Genomic DNA, 12011 nt, shown 5'->3' with positions numbered 1-12011 from the left:
GCAACACATGTGCTAAAATGAGTTGTAAATCTCCAAGAATAATTAAATGTTTTTCCCAAATTATCTGGATATTAAACCATTATTTTCAGGGATATCTTTTGGACAAGAATTCTGAAAAAAACCTGCAACTCTTTCTTACCAGAAGTTTCATTTTTCATGGTTTGTTGCCCATGTTCAACTATAGCTGAAAATACTAAAAAAAAGAAAAAGAAAATATTAAAAAAAATACTAGCTCAAAAATTCCAGAATAAAAAAATTTTAAAAATAAAAAAAATTCCAGAATAAACAATTCATAAGTTTTTATTGTGCTCTGTGATGCAATCTTGCCCTTCCTGGCTCTGTCATGACATAAATCATTCCTTTTTCCTGAGTAACCATGTGGCTTATGTAATTCCATCATCAGTTGCTTAGCAAACATCTTGCTTAATCGATGAGCTTTCATGGAATCACTGTGTTTGTGTCCAGGCAGGTTCACTGTACTTACCAATGACCCCTCAGTGCAAGAGTGGGGACACGGGTAGTTCACATCTGACAAAAAGCTGCAAAATATTTCTTCAAGTGAAAGAGGGGAAAGTACAGTAAAGTATTTTGAGAAACACCACAGTCATAACTTTCAGTATTGAATCTTATTATAATTGTTCTATTTTGCTATTGTTCCTGTTGATTCACTACTTGCCTAATATGCAAAGTAAATACAGATATGAATCTATAGGAGAGAGCATAGTTTATATAAAGTTTACTAGAATTCATAGTTTGAAGAATACACTGGGCTCTTGAAACGAATCCTTTGCAGATAAGGAGGGCCAGTCTATCTACAAACCTTTGATACTTCATTATGAGCCTTCTCTCATGACCAGACCTGGAGAGATTTCCCATAAGATTTAGTAGACAGAAAATTTCAGCAAAACTGCAGTCATCAAAACTAATTTCTTCCATCTTCCACTTTGGTCTCTGAAAAGTGAGTGCTTAATGTTTTTCATTATGTAATCGTAAGCTAATTCTGTAAACTCATAACCTTCTCAGTGACCAATGCAAAGACCTCTTTCCCTTGCTTCTCCAATTTAATCCCTCAGGCATGTGGGGCTTCTAATTAGTTCATAGTCTCTGAAATTCTTATAGTCTCAATTCTTCTCTTTTCTATCAGTTTCCTGTGCAATTCCTTTTTCTTTGTGCACTCCATGTTGTTCCCCAATTTTGTGTCACTTTTTTCTTCCCTACACACTCTTGTTTTATCTCATCCATATTTGTAGCTTCAAATATCATTAAAGATTGATGATTCCCAAAGCTCTATGATGTTCAAATGCCTACAGAACTCCATTTGAACGTGTAAGCCCCCAAATTAATTGACAACTCTTTTGTTGGAGCACCCATAAGTACTTCAACTTCAAGTTACCAAAAATTTGATCATCCCCCATCTTCTACTTAACAAACACCTTCATTCTTGTTTTAGCCTCGTTTCATTTTTAAGTCACAGAACTCATGGTTGACAGTGTCATCTAGTGAGAAAACAGCTTGGAGACAGATTATCTGAATATAAATTGTACAACTGAGATGACAGCACTCCCAGGAATGCAACCAGAGCTCTCAGGTACAAGGTAGGAGAAAATCCTCCATCTCTTTGTTTCTCACTGAGAGTGTATTATTTCACTTGACTCTCAGAAGACTTTAGTTCCCAACTCATCATCAGTCCCTCCAACACTGTTCCTTTAGTGGCTTAATCTGTTTGAACTACTCTTTCAACATCCTTATCACTTAATTCTCTGAATTCCTGTGATCCAGCTGCCACATTCTCTGCTCTACCTCAACCATTAGCTCCCATAATCTAGTCTTAAATCTTACTACTATAAATAAAGCTGTCTTTTTAAAATCTCCAAGCACTTATTAAGATACTTTCAGCCTTTTGACTGCGCCAAGACTTACAAACCATTGACCTGAACACTTCTTCTGGCTCCCTACCTCTGCCCCACCTTCTGCACACACACTTTCTTACTTATCTCTCCTGCTGGAAGGCTCACCACCACCATGCCTGCAGGATGTCCTTCATCCACCTTCAGCTTCCTTGGCCTGACTGCTCCTCTCCATTCTCATTTGGCAGAATGCTTCTCTGGTTAGATCTTACTCTGCCTGACCTGTTGCTGCTTCTTAAATGAAGATTGCTGGAGGAAAATGCATGATTATTTAGTATATTAATTATCAGTGTACTCTTTTGAAGTTAAGCTCCAGGAAAGCAAAATTTCCTTTCTCTGTCTGTGATTTATGTATCCCCAGTGTCACGCTTGTCATAGAATATGTAATTGATATATGTTTCCTGGACAAATAATTAAATATATGTACTCAATTATACAAAATCCCATTAATTTGACCTGTGAGTATGTTTACTTTTTTTTTTTTCCCTGTAAAAGGACCTTATATTTTGGAAGAGACCTGCCTAACTTTCAAAAGAATAGATTATCCAGTGCTTCGTGTTTAACAAGAAAGCATGCCTAAGCACATTTGCAAATGATTGAACACAAATTAAGAAGCTTTACATAAAGTAGGTGATGAGGAAATGTAGCATGTTCCTGCCTTGAAGCTTTGAAATACCTATCTTTAATAAATTCACTATCGTCACAGGAAGTTTAAAGAGTGTGATAATATTGGTGTTTATTGATGAGAAAAGGCCAGCAAGATATCTATATCCACAGCAATATAAAGCTCTTCTTTTCTTCTTTTAAGTGTCCAATGGTGATTATTTCTTTTCACTTTATCACTATATCTTAACTCATTGTAGAGGTAAAGAGCATGTTCTAGCTTCCAAATGAAGATGGTTAAGGCAGAAGTACGTACAGCTACCATTAGGTTCCAAAGGAAAACTGCTCTTCCCAAATAAAAGAATTTAGAGCCCCAGTTTCTCAGAAGTAAGTGGCTAATATTCAAGACATGAAATACTACTTTCCAGTTAAAAATTGCAGACAAATTGGGAAGGAAAATAACTACGTATATGATTTTAATTATTTAAAGGCACCATAAACCAGGTATGGTGGTATATGCCAGTAATCCCAGAACTAGGAAGGCTGAGAAAAAAGGACCATCACAAGTCCGAGGTCAGCCTGGGCTACATAGTGAGTTCAAGGCCAGCCTGGGCTACATATCAAGACCTTGTCTCAAAAAAAATAAATAGATAAAAATTTAAAACCAAGATAAATTAAAAAGCACCAGAAAGTCTTAGGAAATTGGAAGGAATACCAGTGAAATCCACACAAATCCTTAGATATTCAGTCACACTGAATTAAGACCAAAGCGCCTTAGGTAGCAGGACTTACAAAAGAGGAAAACATGCACATCCCTAACATAGAGAAAGGCCAAAAGAAACAATATAGTAAAATGTCAGTTTATGATAGCTATGTCTAAAATAAAGAGGGCATATCCATGTTTCTGCATTTTATTCTATAATTGAACTATCTCATAATTACAATAAGTTTGAGATTTAAAAATAATGGTGCCTTGACATGGGTGCAAGGAAATTGGATGGCAACTTATGGAAACAAAGTACATGAAAACTAAGTTCTGTCTGAAATTCTACTGCCTGTTCTTCTTTTGCTAACTGACAAGAAATTGGGAATATTTATATACATAGCCTCTGAAGTTATTTTTATCTAACTTATGTTCATCTATGTTTAAAACCTTTTTACTTATGTGTGAGCCAACTAATTCTTTGATGTTGTTGGATGTCTTATTTAGTACATACCTGTGACTTCCTTGGAACTAGTGCTGTTTGACTGACCCCTTATTTCTATGATGATGCTCAGCAAATTGGCAATTTCCTTCTGCAAACCTTAATAGTATCAACACTAACAGCAGAAGTAATAAAAGCTATAACACATGCCTAGTAGAATCATAATTACATTTTAATTTAATTACCGTACTTCTTTTTCACAAGCAAGATGTCTGAGTTACAGGAAATAAGCAATTTTACCCAGGATCATAGCTAGGCCTAGGCTTTGTACCCCTGAACATCTCTACATTGTCTTTTGATCATAGTTCTAGGAAGTTAAGTAGATTTCATTAATCTTATATTGTAACTTATTCATGCCATAAAGAATGATCCTAATTCAATATTTTGAGTGTTAAAGATTTTGGTGAAGAAGGAAGGCTCCATACTTCACCCTAAGAGCACGTTAAATAAACAACACCAACATAATAGCTGCAACTTCAAATATATCAGGAGTTCTCAGCTCTGGCAAGAATACCTAAACCAGTGAAAGAAGACAGTGACTTCTTGTCACATAAAAAATTCATTAGAACATACAAATTGTTACAGAAGACAAATATCCTAGGCATTGTTCTATGCTGGTGGCTGCAAGTGTTGAATGAATAACCCACAAAGAAAGGTGGCAGAGTGTGACTAAGGAGCAAGATGTCCCAAAGAAAAGAATTTAAAAGTCTGGAAGCCTGGCTAAGAGTGTGTCACCTTGAATATGATCTTGCTGGAAGTCAAGGGCAGGTTCCAATATATTACTGTGGCTGACAGAGCCATGTGCTGCCTGGAATCCCCTCCCTGGAAGGATGCCTGCCTAACAGAGTGAGAGGGTGATATACCCCAGCCACTAGGTGCTGCAGGTCTGCACAAGCTACATAACCACGTCCACTAATGGCACTTTTTTTCTGGGTAGCTCTCAAATTAACCTCAAGGCAAATAAAGGCAGTGAGTAGTGGCCTACACCTGTAATCTCACTTACTTTGGAAGTTGAAGAAGGTGCCCAGGAAGTTTAAGGATAGTATGGGCGACTTAGCAAAACTCCTTCAAAACGAAATATAAAAAAGGGCTAAGGCTTAGCTCAGCATTTGCTTATCATGAATGATGCCCTAAATTCAATTCCCAATACTGTTAGAAAAAGACAAAGAAATTCCAGTACTTATTTCAATAATTAGTATCATTTATGTTTCATATTAAAATACGTATACTTAGAGATATGTATAGTTCTTCAATTTCTGGGTTTTGATTATGGCACATTATTTGGATTAAGAGTATAGTACACAACACATTCCAAAAGAAAGTGTCTGAATAGCAAGTTTATGTGAAATACTTTCAACTCTACTATCCTTCCATGATTATTTTGACATTTTTGCAAAAATAAACTTCTGTTGGTGTGATTTCCCATTATTATGTTTATAAAAGTGAAGTTTGAACATTCATGCACAGTTTACCTGAGCACTAACTTCAAGGCTCCCTCTGACAGCAATTCAGATGTGTTCGCCACATACAAGCTTGTCTTTTTTCCCAGTGGCAGCAGCCAAGGTCACCTGCTTCCTTTATGCCTCCTTTTCAATAGCTTTCTCCAGCTCATCTTAACCCTATTCGAAATTATTGTCCTTGAACTTGCCATCATGAAATTGGTACTCTGACCAAACATGCAAGAAAATGGAAACAAAACGAGAGAAGAAAGTTGAATAGAAAAGCAGGAAGTGACTGCCCAAAGAACAAATAGAAGGGGCTGGTAAAAAGTAAAAAACAAAGCTGTTAAGGATAACCCATGCTTTCAGAAACATATCAAGAATAAGTGAAACCTTCACAAAGAAACTTCATAATATATTACCGCAATTATTTTTCTGAAGTAGACACTTATGCTTATATCTGGTCTTCTAGTTTTAGTGACATTGAGGTTTTTTGCACTCGCTTTTTGGACAATTCCCAAAACCCAAAAGAAGAACAAGAAACAATATATACACTCCACATGCAATAAATCTAGAAAAGAAGTAATACTTCAAATCAGGATCTAAGGGGAAGGACTACCAGAAACTGTGAAGGTCAAACAAGCAGGCAGAAAAGTATAAAATAAGATTTTTCTAGGTCCACATTCTCAGAAAAAGATGGCAGCCATGTTCCACATAAAGAAAAAGGAAGTTATTTCAAAACAGCTGCTTTTGGTTATGATACCAATAAAAAGGACAAGAGGTTTGGTGATAGACATTGCCCTACGCTCACTGCAACTTTAGGAGGTGGACGTGGAAGGGGGCTGGTAACTACAGAGCGTATCTGGTAGCCATATCCCCAGTGAGGCAGGACTAGCCGAGACCCTCTGCCTCGTCTCTAGCCCGGCACTGCTAGCCCTGGTGGTGCTTTGGAAGCGAAGCCCCGGAAGCATTAACAGGTGCTGATCTTGAACCACGCAGATCTCTGCTGCTATGAAATGATGTCCTGGCCTCCGCCTCGCACGAACTTCTAGCCGATACCTGCCATAGAAAGCAGTCATATAATTAATTTATCTTGGGAGGAAATCGTATAATTTAAAGATAAATAAAATGAGAAGGAACCCAACACCTATATTACGCAAAATAATATAAGAAAAACGTGGGGACAGAAATGGTAAAAATAAATAGAAGGTAAGAAAATTAGGGAAAAATATTTTTAGGAAACATTAGAAAGTAACCAAACATTTATACAACTTTTTTTTTAAAAAAAGTTTAAGCACCAACATCATGGAAACATAAAGACTAAGAAAAATACTTATGAATATGCAAGAACCCAAGTGTATATTTCCCACCACTTCTTCATAAATTGTTAGAAGGAAAAACCAAGAAGCGCCTGAAAATAACATGGCAAACTGGCCAGTGGTGACTATTAATTTGCTTTATCAGTAGAAACTAACACTAATGAAAAAGTAGGAATTATAGCTACTGAAAAGGATGCAGTTGTAGTTTTTTTTTTTTTTTTTTTTTTTTTTTTATAGCAACACCTGGATATAAAAAGAAGAGGAAGGAAAGGTAAAAGTTTACTGATTCTTTCATCTATAAAATCACTTAAAAATAAGATAATATCATGTGCGTGTACTACCAGTTCAAATTAGGTGCCCAGTATTTAAGATAAAAGAGACCTTTAGGATGGAGGCAGATGAGGGAAGGGAATGTGGAAGAGGACGGCGAAGTGCAAAGGATCAAGAGGTAACCAGTATGTGACCAACCCCCATGATGAACACATTTATTATTAACCTCCTGTACAAACACAGTTACGATTCCTTGAATTCCTCAAATATAATATAATAACTTCATAAAGGCCATTCCATAAGTATTCTATTTTATATGACTAGTGCTTTCTAAAATAATTCTTTCCTGCATTTGTAATTATTTACCTTGAGAAGTTCATAGATGGGATTACTTGGCAAGCTACAGTATATGTGCTTAAAGTTTTGATGTATACCTATATTTTTTCAAATTTCTATGGGATAACACATGTGAAATATTTGGAACAATGCTTAAAGCATATAATTTTAATAAAATGCTTCATAAAGTAATGCTTTTTCTCTCCATTTTAAACTATTCTGTTGTTTTTTCATATACGTATAAACACCTATACACATATTTATAATGTGTATAACTTATACACATTATAAAAATGTGTATAATTGCTTCTGTTTTCTCACTTGACAGTGTCATACCATAGACCTGAGATTATTTTTTTTTAATCTCATATGATGCAGCAACACTTATCTCTACTATTCCATTGCTAATTATACATAATCTAGAACAAACACTGAAGATATTAAAATTAGTTCAGGCTTCATATAAATTTGATATATTTGACTCAAAAAAGTACATAAGTGACAAAGACAGAACCAAGCAGTCTTGGCTCCATGCAGCCAAGCCATCACATCCATTAGTGATGAAGCTGAGCAGCCACCACAGTTACTAAAGAGCAGGTTAAGACAGCAGTGCACTGTTATTAGGCAGACAACAGTGGTTAGAATAGAGGTTCAGTATGAAGAGACTTGGTCTGATTCTAATTTTGCTGTGCATTAATGAATTCTGCCAGAAAAGAGGGTGGGCTGACAGAATGGCTTACCAGTCCTACCACACGCACTTTCATATCATTTTTCTGGCACATTATGTTATGTGAAATATGGTTAAATTATTAATAAAACATTTGTCTTTTGTTTCCACAAACACTATATTGATTGACTGATTGATTGATTGATTGATCTTGTATTTTAGGGAAGGGTCTACAGGGTGTTCAGTCTCACTACTAGATTGGACTTGTAGTAATCCACCTGTTTACAGCCTCCCAAGAGCTGGGATTACAGATGCATGCCACCACGCCCAGTCTTAATTGCAGGGCCGGCACAGCAGGCCTGGGGATCAAACCCCTAGCCCCTGCACCGGATTGCAGGCACTTTAATCCACTGAGCTATTGGCTGGCCCCACAAACCCTACATTTAAACGGAAAGTTGGCTGGGAATGTAGCTCAGCTCTGGATTTAAACTCCCACACCACCACTCCACCCTCCCCCAAAATAAAGAATGAAAAGGAAGTAGAAGAGCAAGGATATATAATAAATTTTCTAATCTTGAATAACATTGATTTTTCTGAGTTACATTAACTCACATTTCTGGAAATCATAGCATAGTAACTGGCATTTTAAAAACAATAGACTGATGTAAGAATCCTGAAAAATAATATTTATAAGCATATTTAAAATTAGCAACAACCAAAAAAACAGGAGTGGGGTTTCAAATTATTTGAAATATGATTACAATATTTTATATAAGGCCAGGTGCTTACAATAACTTAATTTATTTATTGAGCAAATATTGGATACTCAGTGTGTCAGGGAATTCAAGTACAGCAATGATAAAGCAAAAAAAAAAAAAAAAAAGAGTTTAGCCTTGATCCCTATAAAGAAATTGTTCTATACATTAGTCAAGGTGTTGGCCACAAAAATCTACACATGTGATAAATTTACATCAAGATAAATATGTACTAACAAGATAGTACACACAAAACTAGTGAGATCTGCCTAGGGTGGATCGCTTCTATTGACACCAACTTTCTGGCTGGCACTATAATTTTGAAACTTGTTACCGTTGAGGAACAATGCATGACTGGTGTGCAGATTTTTTTTTTTTTCTCTATGCCAACTGCATGTGAATCAGAAATCACCTGAAAATGAAAGGGCTTTTTTTTTTTTTTTTTCATCTTTACCATGGAGCTTATGTTCTAAGGGCTGGAAACATAAAATAAACATAGTAACTAAGCAAATTATACACTACTTTGGAAAGTGGGAAGTTCCAGAAAAGAGAAGAGCGGGAGAAGGAGAACCGGTAGAACTTAAGTTTACAGTATTTTGAAAGTGATGTTTGAGCAAAGACTGAGGAAGTTGGAGGTCGCCTGTGGGAAGAAAATTCATCCAATGAAACAGCCATTTAAAGCCTGTAAAACAAAAATAAGCTGGCGTTTGGAGGGAGCCGCTCAGGAGGGCAGTGAGAGGAGGGAAAACTGCAAGTGCTGGGGGCCAAAGCGCAGGGAGGAGGTCGCTGCATGGTGGAGACCTGCGAGGTCCTTGTGAAGATTTTAGGGTTTTTGTCTAAGTAAGAAGGCACTGAAAGCTTTTTGAACAGAATGGACCTCGCTAGCTCTCCTGTTGAAGCAGAGGAGGAGGAGGAGAAGGGGGAGGAGGAGAGGGAGGAGGAGGGCAGAGATAGTGGCTGGGGCAGGAGTCTCCATGAGAACTAAGACAAAGCCTAGAGTTTTCTTCCGTGCACCTACTCGCACGCCAGGGCCTCAGATCATAGTCCACAGCCTCACAAAACGTTTACAAGAACTATTTATATGTAAATCAGGTAATGCCTATTCCACGTGTATGGCAGGATTCGTTTTCCATAGTGGGAAATTGCAAAGGCCTCATTTGAACAAAGTCTCTTCTCTCTAAACCTCAGACCACAACAAAAATCTCGGATTCAGGAAGCTTCCGCCTACCCCGGCTGCGCCTGTGCAGGTCTCGTGGAGCGCGAAGGAGGCTTGCGGCGCGCGCCTACCTTTCTCTCCGGACCGAAGCACCCCCGCACAGCGCCCCTGGCTGGGTGACTCTGGCTCCCTCTACCGACTCAATGGGAGGGCCCGCTAGACGCGGGATGCACGGCCCGTTGTAATTAGAAAAACAAAACCAAAAACAGACCGTTTTTCCTCGGTGTTACCGAGCGTCGGGACATGCAAGATGAACATGTTTAAAGATTTTTATAAAACAGATGCCCATGATGCCCATTGTTCAGAAAAGGAAAGTTCTCACAGACTGAACAGCCCCAGATACAGAGCTCGTTCTGGACGGCCCAGGCAACTGCTTCCTTCCCTGTTAGAATGAGTGTATTTCAGGTACTTCACTGACTGTTTATATGGCCCATAAACAACATCTCTTTAAGATCATTAAATCTGTACACTTGTTTACTAAAACAAAGGATGAAATTTTGGAACAATCTCTTTAGTATTCAAAACCAACTTACATTTTAAAAAATGTTGTTTATCCTGCAGTTCTGCCAGTCAGGTGGGAAAGCTTTAATACAATTAAATATGGTTGAAGCGTAAGCATTGTGTGGCATATGTGGCATACGCATTATGTGGTAGAATGAAACAAAATCAACATTCTCCTGGAAAGAAATAGGAAAAGCTGCACATGAATATACTGAAAATCGCTTCTATTTTTTTTCCTTGGCAACAGGATATTGACAATGACAGTGTTTATTCATTTGATCTTGGCTATAAAAAGAAAATAACTTCAACACATTTCTATAAAGAGCTCCCTATTCACCAACTCTCAGCCACAGGCTCCTGTTTGCCTGGTCCCAGATGTCACAGCAGGGAGGACTTCTTGCTACAGGAATGTTTCTTTCCGCTAAAGGTTTCTATAAGATGCAATGCTTTATTTTTCTATACTTTCCTAAGTGCCATAATCCTTAACCAGTGAAGCCAAGTGAAAAATATTACATTTCTTACTGTCCTGGCTCACAAATTAATCCGTAAAATAAAGTACAAACCCAATTTAAAGGAATATACTAAGGATACAAACGCATTTCTAACTCAAAGATACAGACTGCATCAACTCCTATTTTCAAACGTTAAAAATGTCTTGGAGACACTTCATGTGCTCTTTTATTAGCACATTAATTTTGTAAATTATTAACTTAACCATCATATTATACTAAATGTGCATTAAGAATGATATAGGATGAAGCTTTAAATTTAAAAAAACAAAATATTTCATCCCTTAAACACGTCCATTATATGATCAATATTATCAATCAATCTTTAAAAACTTTAAAATTATATAGAGATAATATGTATTTCAAAACTGTTTTAGAAAAACTTTGCCACCTGACACTTATGGCAGAATTAAGCTTTTCTTTTTAATTTTTAGTTACTCATAAAAGAAGCAGAACATGGTGCTGCATGTCTGTAATTGCAGCACTCAGGAGACTGAAGCAGGAGGACTGACAACTTTTAGGCTTAGACTGTATAGCAAGATTCTGTCTCAAAATGCCAAAGAGAGAGAGAGAGAGAAGAAGAAGACAAGATAGGAGAGGAAGGAAAGAGACAGTGAGTGAGTGAATTTTGTTAACTTTCTTTTACTCTTAAATAGATTTCCCATTAGGATATGAAATATTGCCTTCTATGGCTCTACCTGAATTAACCTTTTAAAGTAAGTGCCCCAACTATGGGCTACACTCATAAGTGAAATAAATCAGACCCACATGTGTAAACATTGTATTGTCTCCCTAGTGTAAAAATCTGAATGAGTAAATAAGATCTGAAAGGTACAATAGAAATAATAAAAGGAAAAGAAACTGCTCACAAAGAATGAACATTTGGGATGAGAGAAAGGAGAAAAGAAAGGGGAAAATCATGCATGTATATACGCAGGATAGCTAAGATGATTGTACTACTAATTTCTATTGTTTTTTTAAGGGAATAGTTATACTCAAAATTTATATTTTGACCAATTTTACAGGTTTACATATGGTAATCTGAGCAAGTACATTGAAGACAACAATGTGCAGTATATCAACCTTTGTTGAATTCCTATCACCTTGTTTGGCTTGGTTTTGAAATTGTGTATCATTTCTAATGACATCTATTTTTTATTCTCTTTAAAATGAAATTTTTTCAAATAAATAAAGCCAGGGAGATAGCTCAGCAGCATAAGCGTCTGCCTAGCAAGTGCAAGGTCTTGAATTTGATCTCTGGTACTGCAATAAATAAATAAATAA

This window comes from Octodon degus, unplaced genomic scaffold, assembly GCF_000260255.1.
Source record: "Octodon degus isolate 3935 unplaced genomic scaffold, OctDeg1.0 scaffold00186, whole genome shotgun sequence".
Lineage (NCBI taxonomy): Eukaryota > Metazoa > Chordata > Mammalia > Rodentia > Octodontidae > Octodon > Octodon degus.
Note: the sequence above shows the minus strand (reverse complement) of the source record.